The 25,010-nt window shown below is 39.5% G+C and overlaps 1 long non-coding RNA gene across 1 annotated transcript in view; it reads right to left on the bottom strand.

Annotated features, from left to right (window-relative positions):
* Nucleotides 1–771: 771 nt before the first annotated feature.
* The window catches only part of LOC131479575 (uncharacterized), a 29,786-nt gene continuing 5,547 nt past the window's right edge, over nt 772–25,010 (bottom strand). Inside the window, exon 3 of the long non-coding RNA XR_009244980.1 lies at nt 772–924. This is a non-coding gene — a long non-coding RNA (uncharacterized LOC131479575). The remainder of the gene's footprint in view (nt 925–25,010) is intronic.

Raw genomic sequence — 25,010 nt, forward strand, 5'->3', positions numbered from 1 at the left:
TAAATTGTTCATGACATTGTTGGTATAAGGATTGCAGAAAATTGATCAGATAAATAATGTGGATAAAGTTCTAAAGACTATTAAAATGAAGAAATAATAGGGTGGTGATAGGAATGAAGAATACTGAGGAATATACTACAGTGAAATGGATTCACTTGCAGGTGAGTGAATTGTCAACTTTTACTCTGAATGTGTAATAGCAGGTCAAGCAGAAGACAAGCCTTATGAATAAAAGAAGAAAACAACAGACACATACTAGTCACTGGTTTGTAGAACTTATGACATCCATGTGGGCACATGTTGTATATCTTGAGTAGGCCTTAGTCATACTTCTTCACAGCTGTCTTCCATGACCCTTGGCTCTTGCCCTGGAATCATGACTCTATTGTTCTTAGTCATCTTCCTCTTCCTATAATGTGACATATTCCCATTAAGTGATATATCTACTACCCATGCTTTCCCCTTAGAAAGATGAGTAAGATTCCTTTGATACTGTTTTAAACAAAAGCAACATGGCTTCTCAATATTGTGATAAAAAATATTATTGATTCACACTGGTACCATTTGGTTCTATTACATATTATCAATGTTGTATAACATATTGCATTATGTATTGTCACTGTTGTGTAACATATCAATATTGTGTTACAATTTTTTAGATCCTTTTTAAAAGATTTATTTATTTTTTTTTTGAAAGGCAGATATACAGACAGGAGGAGAGACAGACAGAAAGATCTTCCATTAGCTGGTTAACTCCCAAAGTGGCTTCAATAACTGGAACTGAGCCAGTCCGAAGCCAGGAACCAGGAGCTTCTTCCAGGTCTTCCACATGGGTTCAGGGTCCCAAGGCTTTGGGACATCCTCTACTGCTTTCCCAGGCCAGAAGCAAGCAGATGGATGGGAAGTGGAGCAGCATATGGGATCCTGGCATATGGAAGGTGAAAACTTAGCCACTAGGCCATGGTGCCAGGCCCTAGATCCTTTTCTTAATTTACCCAGACCTTCTAATGCTTTTTTTCATATCTTACCAACCATATGGACAATATATGAAGGTACTTCTAAGAAAAAAAGAATTAAAAGATTAGTTTAGGGGCTGGCATCACAGCACAGTGGATTAAGACTCTTGGGACAGTCTCATTTTATACCAAAGTGCTGGTTCAAGTGTCCATTTATTGTGCTTCTGATTCAAGTCCTGATAATACAACTTGGAAGTCAGCAGATAACAACCATGTAGGAGACCCCAATGGAGTTCCATACTCCTGTCTTTGGCCTGGTCCATCCTATGCTATTGCTGGCATTTGAGTAAACCAGTAGACAGAAGATACATGTTTCTCTTTCTTGGCTATACTGTCTTTCAAATACATCCTTTTTTTAAAAATAACTTATTTGGTTGAAAGTCAGAGTTATACACACACACACACACACACACACACACACACATGTCTTCTATTCGTTGGTTCAATACCTAAATGATTGTAACAGCCAGGACTATGATAGGTCAAAGCCAGAAGGTAGGATCCTCATTCAGTTCTTCTATGTGTATCTCAGGGGCTCAAGGACTTGGACTATCTTCTAAAAGTCTAAGCCTATAACTCCACCCATATCTCCTACATGGGTACAGAGGTTCAAAAGTTGGGCCATCTTCACTTGCATTAACAGGAAGCTGCATCAGATGTGGATTTACCAGACTTGGACTATGCTCATATGGAATGCTGGCATGGCAAGCCAGCTTAACCCTCTGCACCACAACTCTAGCCCAAACATTTTACTGTTTTTAACACTGACTCAATTCCTGCTTTTTGCTTTGGCTTTACTCATTGAAAAACTCTCTACAATTCTTTTCTATTTTTAATATTTAAAAAGGAATTTTTATTTATTTCAGAGATGGGGGGAGAGAGAGAGAGAGAGAGAGAGAGAGAGAGAGAGAGAGAAAGAGAGAGAGAGAGAGAGAGAGAGAGATCCCTTTCACTGGTTCCTTCTCCAAGTGCCCACAATATCCAGGATAGGATCAAGCCAAAGCCAGGGGCTGATCATATAACACAGGTCTCCCACATGTGTAGCAGAAACCCAAAATACTTAAGCCATCACTTTTGCTTCGCATGTCTACAACAGCATAAACCTGCCATTGGGAGCTAGGGGTGAAACTTGCAAGCATCATTTTTGTGGAACAAAGGTATTTTGTGTCTTAATTACCAGATGACATGCCAACTCCTCTTTTTAGCACTGTAAATCATGTTCAATCAATTACACAATTGACATACTTGCAATGTAAAAATCATTCTTTTGTTATTGATGTAAAATGCTCATGTTAAACCTATCACATGTGTTATGGATTTTATTTAATTAATAGTACTAACTACCTACCAAATACAATAATATGAAAATGCTGCTTTTCTCAATAAGTATTTATATCAGTCTGGGAGATTAATATAGGGAATGTCTCTACACAAAAATTATGAATATAGAGAAGAGAAATGAGTTATTTCTGGAACAAATTATTTATAAATAATGTCAAAGGAAGGGAGAGACTATTGTGAAGTGATGTGATTTCTATTACACCAGATGTTGACTTTTATTTACTGCTTATTTAGGGATAGTATTATACTCCATGAACTATTGCTACGTAACAATTTCACCAATGTCTAGAAGATATTGCATTCTATCTCTGCCAAATTCTATTTGTTAGAAGTGAGCAAATAACTTTAGCTCACATACAATGAAAGGAGAATTAAAGCTACATTTTCATTAAGATGGATTTAGCTCTTTGTGAACTCTTGTGTTTCCATATGAATTCTAACAAGTTTTTTCCTATTCTGAGAAGAATCTCATGGGTATTTTGCTTGAGATAGCACTGAATCTGTAAATTTCTATTGGTTATATGGGCATTTTGATGATGTTAATTCTATCAATCCCTGCCCATGGAAGATTTTTCGGTGTTTTAGTGTCTTCTATTTCTTTATATCATATTTTGTAATTTTTATCATAGAGGTTCCCTCACACCCTTGGTTAAATTTATTCCAAGGCATTTAAGGTTTGCTTGTTTTTTTGTTTTTCATTTTTGTTTTTTGCAGCTATTGTTATTTGGCCTAATCTTACAGATGCTTTCTCAGCCTTAGAGTTTGTGTATCCAAACGCCATTGATGTTTGTGTGTTGATTTTATATCCTGCAAATTTTTTAGTTTTACATGAGTTCCAATAGTCTTTTGGTTCCCCTATGTACAGGATCATATCATATGCAAACAGGAATATCTTGACTTCCTCCTTTCCAATTTGTGTCCCTTTAATTTCTTTTTCTTGCTTAATAGTTTTAGATTAACATTCTATCACTGTATTGAATAGCAGTGGTGAGAGTAGGTGTCTTTCTCTGCTTCTGGATCTTTATGGGTATGTTTTCAAAGTTTCCTTATTCAATGTGATATTGGTTGTGGATTTTTCATATATCTCCTTGATTGTGTTGTGGGATATTTCTTCTATACACAGTTTGTTTAAAGTTTCTTTTTTTTTAATCACGATAGGATATTTTGTTTTATCAAATGCTTTCTCTACATCTATTGGGGTAATAATATGATTTGTTTTCTGCAGCTTGTTACCATGAAGTATCATGTTTATTAATTTGTGTATGTTGAACTGTTCCTGCATGCCAGAATAGAAACACCAAATTCCGTGTGTCTATGCAGAGCCAGACACAAAGTGCAGCCTCTACAGTGACCACTATCTTTGCTTTTAATATGGCAGTCTGTCCTGGCTGGTCCATGCCACCTTCAAAATATCACTTTCTCCCTGCTAGTAGGGGTGCTTTTGGAGGGAAGGAGGGAAATAAGAGTGCTCTTCCCCTATGGTTACCCACTTTAGCTTCCCCCTCAGACCTCTCCTCCGTCCCAGCTCTGGCAGTAGTCCAGACCTGTATGCAATGTGGTCTGTGAGGTTCTGTCAGGCAGTGTTGCCAGTGACTCTGGCTGCTAGGGTCTACTCTGACCTTTCTCTCTAGGTCTATGATTATTCCTAGTACCCAACAAGGTGTTTCTGCTCACTGCTGTATGATTACATCGTCCACAGTCTGTGATGTATCTCCCCACTTTTCTCAGATTTTCCATTGCAAACTTCTCTCCAGTTCTCCCATGGAAAAGCACTTCGCTTTCTCTACTTCCTCTAGCCTTTCTTAGAGTCAACATGTCTTCCCTGCTCCTTCACTTTGATGGCCTCTCCTGCATCTCTTCTTTCACTGGAATTTCCTCTTCAGGCTTCTCTCCAACTTTCCAGTGGAAGTGCAGTTACTCCACTCGTTTTTTGTTTGTTGTTTCTGGTATTCAAAATTAGCATGCCTTTTCCCTATTCAGCCCCTATCACCTTTCATTTCTGGCTCAGTTTATATATAGATGATAAAGGGTTGTTGCCAAATAGATTGTATTAAGACCTCATTATATAGCACCATGCACAATGAAGAGTCTAGGACAGTAGACTACAAACTTCGAAAATGGAAGAAAAGTGTCTTTTTGGGTTAATGTAAATGACTTATTTGGGACATCTAAATTTCTGTGCATTTCACTGAAGATCATCTGAATGTCTTCCACCATTGATGTTTCGCTCTTCTATGCTGATTTTCTGCTTGAGTTAGAAGAAACCAGGATTTTCTCCTAATATAAGAAATGTTTTCTGTGCTTTGGTGACTTTCCCAATGACTTCTCTGCTTCCCAAGGCCACTCTTCACAAACTACCTTATTTTTACTACACCATTGCACCCAGTTTATTATCTTATTGAACTGACATTTTTTTCTCCTGTTTTTAAACTCTGGACTCCACATTGAATGGAACCTAGACTGAGATCTCCTTTAAGATACTGAAAGGTCTAATTCACCTTTGTAGTCCTAGTACCTTGTGCAGTGCCTGGCACAAAATAAGTGTGTAGACCATAATGAATGGAATTCTGGTTCTGAATGACATGTGTCATGCCCAATCTGTTCAGCGTTCTTATAGGGATATTTATGTCTATTCTATTTTTATCTGGAAGATTAATTTTGGGAATAGGTCATTTAAAACAGTGTCTATCATGTTCTTTATTCATGATCTGACTACGTGCTTTTCACAAGAATATTTTATAGACAATAATTCTGTCACTATGATGATACAGGGTAGTATCGCTGTATTGACTGAATAGTTTATTTAATGAGCTGCTGTTTTTCTCGTATATTCTCTTTCTGAAAACTATATCTTTAAAGGATGAAACTCTCCAAATATTTATTTAAAGAAAATAGAAAAAATTGGTTAGTCTTTACATTTCTGACATTGTAATTAGGCAAGTTTGATAACACTGATTTAATAACTAATGATAGATCATAAAGTCACCCAATTCATGGTTTCTTTTAAACAAACAATTCAGCCAACAAAGATACATGAAATGAATCCCAAGCAAGGATAATCAATACATTAATAATCAATCACCCTGTTTGGGATATTTTTGTGTTATAAAGTAATCTAAATCAACCTATGAACTATGACTATTGTAAAAAATCAATTTCACAATGGTTTATACAATTATATGCCAGATACTATGCTTGGTACATTTGTTGTTTCATTGCCTCATTAAGACTTACTATTGGGCCCGGCAGCATGGCCTGGCGGCTAAAATCCTCGCCTTGAACGCCCCAGAATCCAATATAGGCGCCGGCTCTAATCCCGGCAGCTCCGCTTCCCGTCCAGCTCCCTGTTTGTGGCCTGGGAAAGCAGTCGAGGATGGCCCAATGCCTTGGGACCCTGCACCCATGTGGGAGACCCGGAAGAGTTTCCTGGTTCCCGGCTTCGGATAGGTGCTGCACCAGCCGTTGCACTCACTTGGGGAGTGAATCATCGGACGGAGGAACTTCTTCTCTGTCTCTCCTCTCTGTATATCTGACTTTGTAATAAAAATAAATAAATCTTTTTAAAAAAAAGACTTACTATCCTGTTATATTAGCCAAAGTTCTCCAGGGAAATGGAGTATGATTTATAAAATATTAAGATATGAAGGGACTTTGACAAGGTTGTGGAAAAATAGAATCAACAAATAATTCATATTTGCATACTTAAACAATTTAATTCTTATTTTCCACATTGTCCATTGTGCTTTGTATACTTTTTGAAGCACTCCCCTTCACACACATACATATCAAGAAATTTATCATGTTATAATATATTAACTTCTATTTGAAAATATTCAAAGAGACTTATCATAAGAAATTATAAAGACTGAGCCTGGCACAAAGGCTCAATAGCTAAATCCTTGCCTTGCATATACTGGGATTGATATGGGTGCCAGTTCATGCCTCAGCTGCTCCACTTCCCATCCAACTCCCTGCTTGTGGTCTGGGAAAGCAGTAGAAGATGACCCAAAGCCTTGGGACACTGTACTCATAGGGCAGACCTAGTAGCAGCTCCTGGCTCCTGGCTCCTGCCTCCTGGCTCCTGGCTCCTGCCTTTGGATCAGCTCAACACCAGCCACTGCAGCCATTTAGGGTGTGAACAGGAGATGGAAGCTCTTTCTCTGTCTCTCCTTCTCTCTGCATATATGATCTTCTTTCCAACAACAACAACAAAATGATCTTTAAAAAAAGATATCAGAATTTATATTTTAAAAGAACCAACATTTTGAGGCAATTAAAATTTTTAAAAATAATAAAACAGTGGGCCCTGTGGCATAGCCTAGCGGCTAAAGTCCTCGCCTTGAAAGCCCCGGGATCCCATATGGGAGCCGGTTCTAATCCCGGCAGCTCCACTTCCCATCCAGCTCCCTGCTTGTGGCCTGGGAAAGCAGTCGAGGACGGCCCAATGCATTGGGACACTGCACCCGCGTGGGAGACCCAGAAGAGGTTCCATGTTCCCGGCATCGGATCGGGGTGCATCGGCCCGTTGCGGCTCACTTGGGGAGTGAATCATCGGACGGAAGATCTTCCTCTCTGTCTCTCCTCCTCTCTGTATATCTGGCTGTAATAAAATGAATAAATCTTTACAAAAAATAATATAACAGCATACATTACTATTCTTACTCCATAGACTTTTTATAACTAACACTGGTATTATTAATGTTAAAACCATAGCTATTTTATCATATATAAATGGTTGTTCTTTTAGAATCATAGTGAGTATATCAAAATGGACTTAGAATGAAAACATAATTGGCTGACATTAATCCCTTCTTTTCCTTGATTCTATAAGATGAAAATTAAAAATTGTAAGGCAATAAACAATTAATTTCTCTAACATGTTCTCTTGCAAAGACATTACTTTTGGCAGAGACTTTATTCTTGCTGATGACATTAGAAATTGAGAAGGTCAAACAAAATGAGAAATTGACAATGTTCTTCCGGATTTTGAGTAAACATTGTCAAAAGAAGTAACAATCAGGTTTTAACTTGTTTGTCCCTGAAATACATTTTAAAAGGCCTTCTAGCAAATATAATGTGAGAGCAAAAGCTGTCAGGAGAAAGCAAAAATCACTGCAGTACACTTTCTCTGTTCTATGTAACATAAAAAAAGTACTCATTTCCAGTGATTGGGGCACTTGGATCTTTATTTTTTCCTCAGTGGGAATGGCAATAAAGGGAGAACTGATGAATTAATAAGATCTAATTTATAATTTGTAAAGTAGAATATAGAATTCTCTGAAACAAAGAATCTTATTTCATCCAAAGTGTCCTTGCTTCAACTCCAGAGGAAGAATCCAGGAAAAATCATGAAATTAGTTGCATATGTATACTTTTGTTCTCTTATTGGGTCTCCTGTTTTCCATCTTTCTCAAAGACAAAATCTTCATGTTCCTTCATCTCCACATTTTGTGTTCTGAAGAATATTATAAACTCATAGGCATTAAGACATGACAAGAGTTTGGCCGTGGGGCTGGGGTGAAAGGAGCCCCCTGCAGCATGGCTGCTATGGGGGCGGTGCCAGAGCCAGGCCAGACCTGATGCTTAGGACTCAGGCCATGTTCCTGCTGCCATGTGGTGACCAAGTCCTAGGACCAAGAGATTTCTTCCCTTGGGGTAAGTACACCATGAGGGAATCTCAGGATTGGGACTAGACCCATGTTTCTGCCCTCCGCCACCATCTTGTAGCAGAAAAAGCCAGGGTAGTGTTTGGCCATGGGGCTGGGGCGAAAGGCACCCCCTGCAGCATGGCTGCTACAGAGGGTGCCCGAGCCAGGCCAGACCCAATGCTTGGGACTCAGGTCATGGTAACTGCTGCCACACGGTGACCGAGTTGTGGGCTTTGTGTGGCCAGTATGCCAAATGGCGCCAGACTCTGCCTGTTGGGCAGCCGGCAGCGAGCTCTAGGGTTTTTAGGGTATGTAATTGCTGCCTAGCGACATCAATGGATAAGGACAATGTGAGTGTAGGTGAGGGATGAATCCTGTCTGACTCCCAGCGATGGGGTCATGAAACTTACTGACAAGCATGAGGACTGAGACCTGGTGGTTTGAAGGGGAGAATCCATAAGATCCATTTTGGCCAGACTGATTCACCAGCCCACATGGGAGTCCTCAGATAGGCTGTTGGCATATAGCATCCCTGAATGCCACACACCAGTCCACATGAAAGCTGTGGCTGTTGGCCTGTATGGCAGTGCTAAGTACTGGTACTTGACTAAGTGTTGGGTCAAGAGGATGGGTCACACTTGGCAGGGTCATGACACTAATCCGCACACGAAAGAACCAGGTTTGGGGATAGATTCTGTGGGGGATATGTGGGCCCAATCCCGTGGAAATACAAATCCCACTAGTTAGCTCTAGCATTGGGGTGATGATGGGCTGAGCTAGGTGTGACCAAGGATCTTGCCATCATTCACGGGTAAAAGAACCAACAACAGTTTGGGCTGGTCAAGGCAGCAGCACCCAAATGTGCATCCTAAAACAGGGTGTGAGATGGGCCGGGCTGCAATGTTCACCAGCTCATATAGGTCAAAATGGAAGGGCAGACTATGCCAGGCACTGGCTTAACATAAACTGGCATGTATGATCTGTGTCTGGGAGTAGGTCAATTGGGGGAACTTGGGAAACTCCCCTAGTGGGTCATAACTTTCACTGATGATCACATGGTCCAGGCCTGGGGTTTGAGCAAGCTGGATATACTAGCTCCAACTGTTGGCTAACGTGTGGATTGGTTATGGAAGGGGGCAGACCGTGCAGGGCTGAGCAAACCTTAGCTCACAAGCAAGAACAGAAATCAGGATGGAGCACAGGTCATGCTGAGCTCGGCTCTTATATTCGCTGGTTTGTATGAGCCAGGGATGCCATGACACAGAATCTAAGGCAAAGGCCAAGACAGGTAAGCGGCTATGCCAACCAGGGTCAGAGTAAGCACTGGCATGCACACAGTCTATGGCTGGGAACAGACCTGGTTGGGAAGCTAAGTGGACACCCTTGATGGGTTGGGGTTCCCACTGGTGAGTGCAGGGGCGGGAGTGGGGTGTGCATTCTGGTCTGGATATGGCTGCAGTGTCTCTTGTCACAAGTGTGGACTGGGGCTGAGCGCTTCGAGCTGGGATAAACTCCAGAACCATCTGGTGCTCTGGAGGACCAGGGTAGATGTAGGACACCAGTCTCCCATGTGGCAGCAAAGGAGCTGCTGTGTCCTGTGCATCTCAGGTCCCTTTCTTCACTTACGGTGCTTCCTGAAAATCCTTGCGTGTCAGAAAGGTTCTCACAAACCAACAAGCAGTATTTGAATTGTGCTTTGCCTCCAGAAATATTTATATGAAAGGTGTTTAAATTCCTATGACACCATGAAGTTTATTTAAGGGTCATGGTGAAGAAACAAGATGTTTAGGCTTGTCAACACTTATTTACACTTTGATCACAGGAAAGAGGCTTAACTGTATGCCTTGTTCCCCCCCGCCCCGCCCCATGGAACAGAATAATGACAATGCTACCTCAAAGGACTGAGGTATTAATTGAGATAATATTCTTTAATTTCATTTGAAATCTAATATGTTAATTTCTGGGCTACTATATCAGAATGCCACAGATGTGCTAATTTTAAAACAACAGAAATCTGTTCTTTCAGTTCTAAAGCACAGAAGTCAGACATTACAGAGCCAGCAGGGCTCTGCCTTCTTTGAAGTCCTTGGGACAGAATATTTGCTTGTGTCTCCCTACACATGTGGTTGCCAACAAGCAGTGTCATTCCTAGGCTATACAAACATGCCACCCCAGTCTCTGCACATTTCACCTCCCATGATGTCCTTATGTCTATCCCAGGTCCTCTAATAAAGATATCACCATTCATTGTGCTTAGGGACCATCTTAATCCATCATGTTCATATAAATTTAACGGATTACAATTATAAGGTCTGTATTTCCAGAATTGATCATATTCACATGTTTTAAATGAACATGAATTTTAGGGGGTGCTCAATGTAACTCAGCATACATAGTAGGCTTATAATTAATGTTGAACATATGCACCAATTTTACCACATAGTTAAAGTACAGTCACCTGTTTTACATGAAAACAAAGTATAAAATTCATGCTCCCTGCCACACAGAAAGGATTATGGGAGCATGGTGGCTTCAATATCTCTCCTACTCTCCATCCCCAACTCCAACCTATTCATTTCTGAGCCATATGATGTGTATGGCTTCTCTTCAGGCCAATCCCAGGGAAAAGTTGATATTAAGAAATACAGTTTCTTAGAACCTCAAGATCTAAACACTAAGCAGGGAAGACTTAAGAAGGAACTAACTGAAGGCTGGTGTGGTGGCTTAGCCAGTAAAGCCACCTTTTCCCTACAATGCTAACTTCCCACATGGGTGTCAACTTGAGCCCTAACTGCCACAGTTCTTTTTTAAATGTTTATTTATTTTTATTGCAAAGTCAAATATACAGAGACAAGAGGGACAGAGAGGAAGATCTTCCGTCCGATGATTCACTCCCCAAGTAACCACAACAGCCAGTGCTGTGCCAATCCGATGCCGGGAACCTGGAACTTCTTCCAGGTCTCCCACACGGGTGCAGGGTCCCAAAGCTTTGGGCCGTCCTCGACTGCTTTCCCAGGCCACAAGCGGGGATCTAGATGGGAAGCAGGGCCTGCTGAATTAGAACCGGCGCCCATATGTGATCCAGGCATGTTCAAGGCGAGGACTTCAGCCACTAGGTCACCGCGCTGGGCCCACTGCCCTAGTTCTGATTCAACTCCCAGCTAAATTACCTGGGTAAGTAGTGAAGGATGACCTAACTCCTTTGTCCTTGAACACATGTGGGAGAACTTGTAAAGTTGCAATACCATGGCTCTGGAGTGGCCCAGCCCCATCTATTACGGCCATTTCAAGAGTAAGCCAGCAGGTGGAATCTCACCCTCATCTCCCATCCCCTCAACCTGGCTCTCTGGTTTTGCCTTTCATATAAATGAATAAATTTGCAAAAAAGGAAAAAGCAGCCTAAATATATTTTGGCAAAAATCCAGAGTTATAAGATAAAGTAAAAAAGTCACAAAATTCCAGACAGAAATAAAAACATGGTTATAAAAGCAAAACGATTAGGTGGGCAGTATTTGAAATGTTAGAATAAGAACAGTGGCTTAGGCTTCACAGAAGTACGGAATATTTTGTCTATCAAGGGCCATTTGGATGTTTATAACATTATTTGTGAGCCATACAAAACTATCAACTTGAAAGTTAGTCTGCTGTGGATTAGTTGAGATTCAAGTCTTGCCTGTAACAACACCGGTATCAGAACACTGATTCTAGCCCTGGCTACTCTGTTCCTGACCCAGCTTCCTGCTTATACACCTGTGAACACAGGGGATGATGACCTTATTTGGTGGGTCCCTGACACCCACGAGGGAGAGCTAGATGGATTTCTAGCCCAAACCTAGCCATCGCTGCCATCTGGGAGTGAACCAGCAGAAAAAGATCTCTTTCTCTGTCTCCCTATCTCTCTTTCACTCTGCCATTCAAATAATAAAAATCCTAAAATAAACAAACAAATAAATGAATGAATAAAACAAAAAAAAATGACTGAACCCCAGGGATTTGACACAAAGTGAAAAAAATCATTCTTGGATTCACCTCTCCATTCCCAAATCGTCGCTATGCCCCACCTAAAATGCATACATACATACACACACACACGCAAAGGACACAAAACAAGTCAAGGATTTGGAACAGACTTTAATATTTAGAGATGAAAATAGAAAAATGCTTAGATATAAGGAAGGAGGCTTAAATGTAGATACCAAAGAAATCTTAGACATAGTAGAACACTGAGAGCAACTTTTTGACAGTAAATTTATAAGGTCTAATGGAAATAGATATCTTCCCAGTAAAATATAAATTTTAAATTTGTTTAAGAAGTATAAAACTTGGTAGACTTATTTTCTTAGCAAATATTGGAAATATGACTAAAATTCAACTGCTTCCAAAGGATAGCTGAATCAGTTTTCTCAGATCAATTTTACCTAATTTTAGAGCATACAATTCCAGTGTTATTTTAAATGAAAATGTTCCAGATATAGAAAGTGTCCAAACTCATTCTATAAATACAGTTCATTTTGTGATTTTTTATGTGACTTTAATATCCAATGAAACAAAAAGGTGAAAAGGAAATTATAGCCAATTTTAATTATGAATGTGGGGGTTGCCAATATGAGTTCTAGGAAGAGAAGGATGAGGAGCATCGAAAGCATCAAATTTTGAAAATAATGGCTGCTTCTTTCTGCTCTTCGTCAATCAGAACTAGTTTTTAGCGCAGGATATGAAAGAACATGCAGAATAATAGTGACTTACACTTGAAAAAATTTTTGTTTGTACACAGAACTAGCTGCTATACACCTTAAAGTGGCTGTAGGGTACTATTCAGCTGTCTCGTGTCTGTTTTCATTTTAGTATTTAGCAGTGTATTGTGTTGACGCATAATTTTGCTGAACTTGGTAGATTTTAGGATAATCTAAACTGGCTTATAAATCTAAGAAGGCCTTCGTCAACAGTTGAGGTGCAGAACAGTTTTGGAGGGGTGTGCAGAGAAATCTTCCATCCCCTAGTGAGGGGTAACTAATCTTTGTGTCCTAGCTAGTGAGGTATGTGGATCCACGCTGATCATTTCCTGTTTGGTTCTAAGCTTTCCTTGTATTTCTCTATCTATTCTACTTTTTTGGGGGGGGGGCCTCCGAAGCGATCCTGATAGTCATTGGATGTGATTAAGAACTTGCACTGTTATAATGTATTGATTACTCAATACCATGTCAATTGATTCCATAATGTTGTAAATTGTTGTTGATGTTGTGCTGGGGCTTTTAATTGATTGGGATGATATTCTGCCAGTTCTACCTTCAGACCAGAGATGGTCTCCCCAAGAAACTGTTGAATTTACCTGGACAATAAGATGCTGGACTCTATGCTTGGTATATGCTTGCAATGAAAGAATCTCTACTTAATTTCAACTGTAATACTGCAACAAGGTGGAGGAATCCACCAAGGGGGGAGGGCATGGGGAGGGGTTTGGGGAATCCCAGAGCCTATAGAACTGTGTCACATAATGCAACGTAATAAAAAAAAACTTGATAAAATTTAGGGTGTTTTCCCCTTTAATAAAAGGAATCAAGAGCAAGATTGTCCAAGATTAGTATGACTCCTTTAATTCATCAGGGACCCAAATTTCTGCCAGCTTAGAGATCTCTTTCTCATACTATTTGAGACTGCTGGAGCTCTTACCTTCATATATACCTCTAATGAAGGATACAGACATAAAGGGATACAGGAGGAAGAGGGTGCATAAATTGTGTATCAACTTGTTGTGGCTTCTCTGAAACATCTAGATGCCACTATTGTTTATAGGTGACAGTCAAGAATTTAGTCTAGTTATCACATTTAGTTGCAAAGAAAAATAGGAAATTAGTCACAATCCCATCGTCCATGTGCTCATTTAAAATCACAGATTTTAGGATGTTTGAAGAGGAGTGGAATATAAAGACACCTATCTCTATTGTGTGTTCCCTTGGGGCAAGAGCAACTCTTGATTTGTGGAAAGAAGTGTTTTCAAGAAAGCCTTGTCAAAGAAGAGCTTTCTTTCCCTGCTATTCCATTATGATGATGGCAGTCATAAAGAGACATCTAATACCCAATTCACATCCTAAATGCACATTCCAGAGGCAACTTTTCTCCTTATCGACATCAGGGAGATGTTTTAAACATAATATTTACGAAGTAGAACATTTTTATCTACTGCCAAGTCTCCTTAAAACTCTTCTTTCTCTAGTCGTTATTATGAAATGATACCACCACTTACCTGCTCAAGTGCTCAAACAAAAGTCCTTGCAGTCAGTTTTGATTCCACTCTTGCCTTTACACCCCAGTGCATTCAGCTGTATTTCTAAAATGTAACACAGATCAATACACTTTCTCCACCACTGCTACTTTTATCTCTTGTTTGAGCAATCATCTGTTCTTGTCTTGCACCCAACACCTCTTACCTGGTCTCCTACTTTCAGATCTTACTAGCTGATGATCTAGTCTTTACAATGTATGTGATATCAGTGATTGAATGAGTGATCTATTTAACTAATTTCATTCATTTGATATTTTTCAAGTGAAGCAGTATGATATGGATGTTCACAAAGAAAAATCCAGGCAGTTCCCTTGCCACTTTCCCTTATGATTTCTCTTACCTGCAGAACCTGTCAACAGCCTGTTGTGTCTACCTTTCTCACCAATACTCTTGCAGACATGAATTTATTCAAATATAGATAAAAAGATGTGGGAGATCTCCAAAACGTTATTGGAAAATGCATCTTATGGAAAATTTACTCATACATTTAAAAATTTTTGCACCAAGACACACTTATCTTTTCATTCCATTTTCTTGTGAACCCTTTGAAGTACCCTACTAAATCAATTTTTATTCATATTTTCTGAAGACAGGAAGACACTCATTACTCAGGATGTTAGCTTTCATTTAAATTTTTCTATAAATTGCATCCTGTCATTTTCCTGCTTAAAAATATTTCAGCGCCTTCCCTTAGCATTTACTCTGTTTTTAATTGTAAAATACTTAGTAAATTAGGGGAGTCAAAAGTGTAGATATTAAATTTTCTACCACATTATATGCATTTAATTGACTTTTTAAGAAAAGCTTTATTAGATAGTTCATCTGAGCCATTCCCTAGTGGTTTACATTCATCCATTCATACAGTCTCACAATCATTTCCCAAGGGTTTTAACCATTATTTTCTTTATTATACAGGTGAGGAAATTGGAGGTTTAAAGGGTAACAAATCCCACATATGTTTCTGCATCTGGTTGACTCTAACCAGGCTCTTAATTTGGTTTTATAATGTGGATGTGTCTCTCCCAAATCAGAATAGAAGCTCTTTTGAGGAGGAGACGCTTCTTTTTTGTATTTCACATAATGCTGTCATAAGTCTCCAAACATTTTGAAGAATTACATTTTTTTTTTAATGAATTCTTTGCATGGAAATTTTTTTTGCTGGTTTTAAGGTGAAGAAACTTGAGCATGCTTAGAGGACTTGAATTAGAGTTAATGTAGTTGGGCCCAGCGGCGTGGCCTAGTGGCTAAAGACCTCGCCTTAAATGCCCCAGGATCCCTTATGGGCGCCGGTTCTAATCCCGGCTGCTCCACTTCCCACCCAGCTCCCTGCTTGTGGCCTGGGAAAGCAGTCGAGGACGGTCCAATGCATTGGGATCCTGCACCCGTGTGGGAGACCTGAAAGAGATTCCTGGTTCCCGGCATCAGATCGGCGTGCACCGGCCATTGCGGCTCACTTGGGGAGTGAAACATCGGATGGAAGATCTTCCTCCCTGTCTCTCCTCCTCTCTGTATATCCAGCTTTCTAATAATAATAATAATAATAATAATAATAATAATAATAAAAAGAGTTAATGTAGTTAGTTACTGAAGGAGCAATTATCAGGATTTCAGGGTCATCCTATGAGTTTATTGACTATCTTTTTTTTTCTACCTAGTATACACAGAGACGAAAAAGGAAAAGGGACAATAAGTGAACTGTAGAGATGGATGGGCAGTTTATTCTCTAACAGCACAGCGGCAAACACATAAAGAGGAGAAAACGCAGGTGAAGAAGACACACACACGCAAATACAAAGGAAATGATCAGCGATTTGGCCTAGTAGTTAAGATGCCCACATCCCACAGTGGAGTGCCTGGGATTCATACCTGGCTCTCACCCTGACTCCAGGATCCTGCTAATGCAACCCTTGAGGGGAGCAATGATGACTCACGTAGTTGAGCTCCTCTCACTCATGTGGGAGATCTGGAGTTTCCGGCTCTCAGCTTCAGCCCAGCCTAGTCCTGCCCAATTACAGGTATTTGAGGAAACAAGCAGATGCAAGCATTCTCTTCTCTTCTCTTCTCTCTCTCTCTCTCTTTCTCTCTCTCTCTTTCATTAAAAAAATAGTGCAGGGTTACTGGCCTGGTGGTATAGCAAGCTAATTCTCCACTGGTTGCATTAGCATTCCATATAGATGCTGGTTCTAGTCCTGGCTGCTGCACTTCCAATCCTGCTCACTGCTAATGGCTTAGGAAAGCATCAGAGAATGACTCAAGACCTTGGGCTCCTGCTCCCAGATGAAAGACCAGCAAGAAGCTCCTGGTTTCCAGCTTCAGTGCAGCCCAGTTCTAGCTGTTGCAGTCATTTGGGGAATGAATCTGCAGATGAAAAATCTCCCTCCTTTCTCTGTGTCTGTTCTTCTCTCTGTGACACCTAATTTCAAGAAAAATAAATAAATCTTTCAAAAATACTTAACGAAATCTTTGTCAGTAGGCAAAAACCTTTCAGTTTGATTAACAGTAGTTTTGCTTTATTCAGTTCTGGGCAACTTTCTCCTCAGTTGCAATCTAAAGTTTTATATAGGAAGGAATCCTTAAAAAGTTAATGGGGCTGGACTGTCTGACATTGTCTGTACCAATAATGTTGGAGTACACTTAAATAAGAGACTGATAGAATTATGATTCCTTATGAAGGACTACACTATTGTAACAAAATGGGAAAAATCCGACGGGGGTGGATGTTTGGGGGGGAATCTCAGCCTACACAAAATTGTACCTCGCAATTCAAAATTCAAAATAAAAATATATTTAAGAAAATTTTTAAAAAGTTAACGGGAATGTATATTATGAAAAAATTACACATGATTTTCAAGTGTTTTGCACCAAAATAAATGCAGTTTTTTGAAAAAAATAGCTATGTTTGGTTTATTTAGAAGTCAGAGTGTCAGGAAGAAAAAGTGAGGCTCAGAAAAAAACAGAATGAGAGATGGATTATCTGCTGGCTTACTCTCCCCGTGTCTAGAGCAGCCAAGGTTGGGCCAGGCTGAAACCGGGTGCAAGTAATTCAATCCAGGTCTCCCCTAGAGGCAACATGAGCCTAAGTGCTTGAGCCCTCACCTGCTGTATCCTAATATGGAAATTGGAGATGAAGCTGGGATCTGATTCTTAGCTCTCATATAGTTGTGGATATCCCAAGCAGGATCTTCATCATTGTGCCAAATGCTTGCCTTTAAACTTTCCTTTTACTTCCATGTTCCGTGAATTTTTTACATTTTCTATCTTTTTGAAGTGTCCTTGTATACCTTCAAATGTCTATAGTATTTACTTGTGAACTACTTCATTATGCAAGACCTTGCGGCGTCACCACTAACTTGCCTCTACAATGATGGCCTATAATTTATCTCATCCATTTCTTTTATGTTTACACTTCAAAACTCCATGGTATTCAGTAGGACCAGCATATTCATGTTCAGTATTTAATAATAAAATTTAATCTGTAAGTATAATAAAATGCAAAAGTTGTATAAACAAATAATGTTATGTGTGTTCCTCAAAGAAGAAATTAAAAAGATGTGTGATGTAATCATTTGTCTATATTTTCCCAAATAGGCAGCGGTAATGTAAATAGGAAAGCACTTGGGAATATGATATCTCAGAAGTCTTATTTCCACACATAATCTCCTGGAATGAAAATTAAGGAGAGGGGAAAATGGGTAGACTCTTGGACCTCATGAACAAACTCTTCTAATCCTTGCACTTGTCTACTCTTAACCAGTACTGGAAAAGCTTGAAGAAAAGAACGTGGAAATCCTGCCTGAAGCTGTTTCCTTCAGAGAGAGGGATATTGAAGCCCTTCTTCAGAACTGGTAAACAACATCTGTATGGGAATTGAAATCGAGTTCCTGGGAAGAAGTTGCCTGCTATGGGCACAGTGCCGTAATTTCAATATATTCCTAAGGCTTAAACACAGCATCTTGAATTTGGTTTTCTCATATCCTGGAAAGGCTTCTATCTTCTCTTCAGAAATTAAAGTCTTACTTAAGATATTGGGCTTACTAGAATCCTAGCTACAACGCTATAAAAAGAATTCCAATTTCCTTACAATATTTGAGTGCTCCACACACTACTCCAATTAATATTCTAGTGTTTGGGAATTATTGAACTATCAATACTTGTCAATGGAACTATCTATTGAGAGTAACAAGAGTTTAATTTAGCCATTGAAGCAATTTGCAGTTGAAAATGAGGTGTATCTGAAAGAAGGAAGAGAAGTCCTCTTAATTAGTCACGGAAAATTAAGTCTCTTTTTGTTTGTATTTTCCCACTCAGTATAGGATGAACTGGGAGCCAAGGGAGTAAGTAACTAACAGTCTACCAAAATCATTAAAATGAGCTGTAGATAAATAAAGAAAAGCCAATTACACTCAAATAACTTGTGTGTGTGTGTGTGTGTGTGTGTGTGTGTGTGTGTGTGTGTGTGAAGGGCATGGATGATTTTTTATTTATTACCATATATATACAATTTAATTTGAGGTTAAATATAAGCAACACACAAACATGCCTATTTCTGCTACCATGTGGTAGAATTCTTCATTGTGAATGTTGTGATAAAGCTAGCTACTAGAAACTCCAGGCCATGACATACTCTGGCTTGTCAGAGCTGGGACTTCACACCTGTACTGGCCTGGAACCCTCAGCGCCCACACTCTCCCATATTCATGCCATGGGTGCCCACCTTGGCAAGTGCCTCAAAAACGCAAGCAGAGTGGGGGAAAGGAAAAGAAGACTCACAGAATCTCCCATGACAGTAGTGCCATGAGCAGGAGGTGCTGGCGAATCAGAAATGACATCCCTTGGAAATGCCACTGCATGATTGTGTGTGCATATTGATGATTGCCTAGGTACCCATGGCAACATTGTGCCAATTTAGTATTCCCATCAGAAGGTTGTGTTGTCCTTTTCCCTCCATTCCTGTTAACTGTTAGTGAAAGTAATATTGGCAGCTTTTTGCTTACAGGATCCAAGGTCATCGGAACAACAGCCAGGAGCCCTGAGCGGTCCACAGAAACAGAATAACAGTAAACTTCCTTCGGGACTAGGGAGAGGAGCTTTCTATGGTCCTTACTCAGTTCCAACTTTGGGTCCCCACCCTCTCTTGCAATGACCATCAGGGTCACTCCGGAGCCCTCTACACGCAAACAAAGAAATAAACAAAAATAGAATAGATAGAGAACAACAAGGAAACCTTAGAACCAGACAGGAAATGGTCAGTGTGGATTCACATATACCTTACTAGGTAGGACACAAAGATTAGTTACTCCTCACTAAGGTATTGAAGATTTCTCTGCACACCCCACCTAAAACTGCTCTGTACCTCAACTGTTGACATATGCCTTGTTAGAGTTATAAGCCAGTTTAGACTATCCTAAAATCTACCAAGTTCAACAAAATTATGCTTCAACACTATAAACTGCTAAATACTAAAATGAAAACAGACATGAGACAGCTGAATAGTACTCTATAGCCATTTTAGGGTGTATAGAATCCAGTTGTATATAAACTAAAATTGAAATGTTAATGAAGTAGTCACAGGATATGGTTAAGAACTTGCATTTTTAAGGTATTGGTTACCTAATACCATGTCAATTAATTCCATAATTTTGTAAATTGTTGTTGATGCTATGTTGGGGCTTTTAATTGATTGGGATGATATTCTGCCAGTTCTACCTTCAGACCAGAGATGGTCTCCCCAAGAAACCGTTGAATTTATCTGAACAATAAGATGTTGGACTCTATGCCTGGTATATGTTTGCAACGAAAGAATCTCTACTTAATTTCAACTGTAATACTGCAACAAGGTGGAAGAATCTACCATGGGGGAAGGGCATGGGGAGGGGTTGGGGGAATCCCAGAGCCTGTAGAACTGTGTCACATAATGCAATGTAATTAATAAAAAAAAACTAATTAAAAACTTTGGAAGGCAGAGAGAGAGAGAGGCACAAGCAGGGACCTCGCCTCTGTTGGTTCATTTTTCAAATGACTGCAAATAGCCAGGACTGGATCAGGTTGGAGGCGTGAGAGTTCCAGGGTTCCAGCTGAACCATCATATGCTGCCTCCCACCACGTGCATTTGCAGGAAGCCAGAATGACAGAGAGCGGAAAATGAACCTAAGGCATTTCCAGACAGATTTGGAAGTTCCACGTGGCACCTTAGTCATTGTGCCAAGCACCTGCCCAGATACATCTTTTTAAATGCTATAAATCTTTTTAATGGTTTAAAATATGATGTTATTTGTATTAAATATTAATTACAGGAATTGGGGGATGTCCACTTCATTCACAGGACCTGGAAGAAAAAAATTGGGGAAATATTTCCTAGACTGACACACTCATCTTCACAATTTAGTAAAAATTATATGCTGACAAGATTTTCATTCACAGTTGAGGTCTGGGAACAGGAATTGATTTGAATAGACCCCTGTTTTATTTGAACAAAATGGTTGTTCCATATTGGAGTTCACTGGCAGGTCACATACTGATGAATTAGTCACTTCTTCAAACTTTAAAAATGATTGCTGATATAGAAATTTAAAAGGAGGTACATTTGGAAATAGTCTGAAGGCCAACAGTGAGAAATAACCTGTGTCTGTCTTCAGATGAGCATGCCTGTCCATTAGCTCTCCTGGTCATTTAGTGAAGCTGAGCTTTTGCCCCTGAAGCTTTCTGTGCAGGGCCAGTGGAGAAATGAATTCAGAACTTTGTATGGCTGGCTGAGCTGAAGAGCAGAATGTCCATTTTCTACAGGTCCCAGGATTATCGGCAGTGTCCACTTTTCCACTTGACCACACAGAAAATGAGTTGGTTATAAATTATTGTTTTAGCATCAGCAAATAAAGTTAGCACTGGCTATATTTCTTCTCTTTTGCACTGGATAGAAATTTTATCATATTTCTACAGTGTATTTCTTCGTTTCTTCAGTGATTGCTGGAAGCTTAAAATTGAAACAGCCTCTTCCATTTAGCCCCTTTTAAAAGAAAGCATTTCCAATTTCCAGCTGCATTTCACCAAAGTTCTAATATTCTAATCTAGTCACAGTACAGTGACTTCCATTTATAGGATAAAATTGCGCCCACAGCAATAAATTAAACTCTTTTTAAAAATGAAATCAGTGGTTAAAAATTAAGCTTCCTGAATAATAAATGTGTATTTTCTACATATGAAATAATTAATGTATGTTTAACAAATTGAATTTTACATAGCCCCTTTGTGTATCTTTAAATCAATAATTACCATAATTCTGTGGAGTACATGTTATTGTTTTCCATATTTTACAGATAAGGCCTGGATTACAGGAAGAAGATATTTGGCCAAGACCTCTTTTTAGTACCCAGGGAGCACGGAAACTCACACCCATTTTTTCAGATCCTGAGTTCTGAGTTCAGCCTTCTTGATGGAGGAGGTGAAGTCTAAGGAGAATAAATAAGTGGAATTTGTGAAAGGAAATGGTGAAGAAATTTCTGGGCTAATGAAGCAGCATATGTGAAGGCAAAAGTAAGTACAAATCTGAAAGGGAGGTGTCAGCTAGAGTGCACTGATCCAGTATTCAGTGAGAATGGGAGTCAGAGAATCAGAGGAAGCCTAAGCAAATGGGCAAATGGGCCTTAAGGTCACGTCAGGAAGAGCTTCTGCAGCCTTCCCAGAGGAAGACTGACATGTTGGCTATGCTATCTGTGTTATTCTGCATTGACTGACATGAAAAAAAAAAGATATCACAGCCTCGGTGGTATGTACCATGGAAGCTTATTTTTCCACCATTCTAGGGACTGGGAGTTCAATACCAAAGTATATTAGGATAGGTATCTGACTTGCAGAGTGTCACTTTCTTGCTGTGTCCTCATATAATATTTTCTTGGTGTGGGTAGAGATCTTTTGTTTTATTATTAAAATACCAGTCCTATCAGGCTATAGTCCTGCCTTTATGACTTTGTTTAATTTTAATTACATTCTTAAAGGCCTTATCCTAAATACAGTGACATTGAGGTGCTCCAGATTTTTTTTTATTGGAAAGTTAGATATACAGAGAGGAGGAGAGGCAGAGGGGAAGAGCTTCCATCCAATGATTCACTCCCCTAGTGACCACAACAGCCAGAGCTGTGCTGATCTGAAGCCAGGAGCCAGAAGCTTCCTCCAGGTCTCCCACATGGGTGCAGGGTCCCAAGGCTTTGGGCCATCCTCAACTGCCTTCCCATGCCACAGGCAGGGAGCTGGACGGGAAGTAGAGTATCTGGGACATGAGCCGTTGCCCATATGGGATCTCAGTGCATACAAGACAAATACTTTAGTCACTAGTCTATGGCGCTGGGCCCCTTATAGTCTATTGTGCTGAGCCCCTTATAGTACTACTTTTAAAAGACTACTGTGGAAAGGAGTCAGAGAATGAATGTTTCCTAATGGCCACTTATGATTTCCCAGGAAACTGTGGCAACTCTATTTGGTGAGCAGAAGATAGGTCTGAGACTTGCAAGGCAATGATGACTTCAGGCACTTGAAACAAACCCAACAAAACTGTGCCAATTCTGCTCAGTTGGCAGTTAACTTGTCAAATCTGTGAATTAATTCATAGTTTAACTTCTCCAGATATACATCAATTCTTTCCTTGATAGCATTTTCTATGCTTCTTCAAAAACATGCAGCAGACATAGCCTCTCTGAGTGCTCTTCTTTGATAGGATTGTAGTTATCTGAAGATTAGACAGGTATTGATTCATGTCATGTTCCATCTCTTAGATCATCGTATAATCAAAACATTACCAAAACATCGTCTTCTAAATGTGAATTATTCAGTGAAGGAACTTCATAACATGAGGCTGTCAGGCAATCCATGCTTAGGGAATGGAATTTAAGTAGAAAAAAATTAAGAAAGGGGTAGGGAAAACAATTGTTATTCTAATCATTTCCAGTCAACCTTGTACATGGCTTTGTAGTAGCATTATGGCAAATAGCAGGGAAATGTAAGTGGAGGAAGTCTACTCAGTTTAGCAAGATTCTGTTCCTTGCTTGGTTCAAAGAATCAAATCTTTCTTCCTTCGCATGGCATGCAAGGCCCTTCAGCATCCTTCCTTCTCAGTCTCTTCAGCCTCATGCTGTTTCCTGAGGTTCTCCTCTTCTGAACTACCCTCTTCTTGCTTGCCTCTATGTGAATGCTGTTTTCTTCAAAAATCTTGACGTAAGGTGTAGCTTTCTTTCTGTTTTCCTGCATCCCCACCCACCAAATGCTTGTTTCCTCCCTGTGCCTTGTTTCCATTGTACCTTGTTAAGTTTCCATTATAACGCTTCGTACATTTATGATGCTGTCTTAGTTTTGTGTTGCTACAGCAAAATGCCGGAGGCTGGATGCTTTAGAGTGTATTTAGAAGAAGTCACATGGCAAGACTGAAAGCAAGGGAAATTTTTGGAGTTACCAGGACACATTCCTAGTTGACGTCGCATGAGGTAGTACTTAGCCTTATTTCTCTTTCATATTACAAACAAGTATTTTTTTTCATGAACTGCTTGGTGCCTCAGTGTGAAAGTTCCTTACGTAGCATTCTTAAATGCGAGAAACCTCTGATGTGCTTCCCTGTGCGCTTTATTCAAGGCAGGAGTTTTAGTGGTCTTGAGTATGAGTTGTATATAATGAACTAAAATATACATTAAATTAGCTTTCTTTTAGGAAAATTACATGTTAAACAAGAGCATGTATTGGTTGGTTGACAAAAAATTGCTATGACATGAGGTTCACAGGAATCTAAAACTGTATTTCTCCTAAGATTAGTGGCTCATAAATACAGCATTTGGAGTGCTTTACAGAATGCAACTCCCACTAGTAATGAAAAACTGCCATATTTATTTATTATTATGCTTGTGGAATTCCTTTAGAATTGAAACTATTATTTTTGTACACATAAAAGTAGCATATTAGTTAATATTAACTATATGGTTGACACATAATATTCTTGTCAGGAATATCAAATGTTACTTCAAATATTGATTTCAATGGCCATTATTGTTGTTCATTATTCAAAGTCCACCATGAGCCAAAAGAAGATGATTATAAGTCATTTTAAGTTAAAATTTAAATGTATTAAATGCATTCATTTCTAAATTTGTGAGTAATCATATAATTTTGTTAAATAAAATGGAAACATGAACATAATTTATATATCCTGTAACTTATTCACTAAGAGAATTTATACATTCAGTGTTCCCCTGCTTTGTAAAATAAAACACCTTTATTAATACAAGACCAAAGTTGGGATGGGCACCTGGCTGTGTTGTTAAGTCACTGCTAGGGATGCCCACATTGCACACTGCCTGTGTTTCAGAGCCAGCTCCACTGCTGATTCAATTCCAGGTTCCTGAAAAAGCCCATCAGGAAAAACACCTGTGAAGCAACGGCTCCAGCAGGTGGGGATTTCTGAGCTATGCTGGAGACTTGGGTTGAGCTGTTTATTAATGTTTGTTTTAAAATAAAATTGCTTTTTTGAAACATGCACGCACACACACATAAATCTTCAATATTGCTGGTTTCCTCCCCAAGTGTCTACATGTGAACATAAGCCAGGAATTCCATCTGACTCAGTCATGGGGAGAGCAATAATGCAAGTATTTGGGGAATCATTTTCTGTTTCTCGTAGGTATTAACAGAAAGTTGGATCAAGTGTGGAATACCAGAATTAAGTACTCTGATATCAGTTGTGACCAT

Source organism: Ochotona princeps, chromosome 2 (genome assembly GCF_030435755.1).
Source record: "Ochotona princeps isolate mOchPri1 chromosome 2, mOchPri1.hap1, whole genome shotgun sequence".
Lineage (NCBI taxonomy): Eukaryota > Metazoa > Chordata > Mammalia > Lagomorpha > Ochotonidae > Ochotona > Ochotona princeps.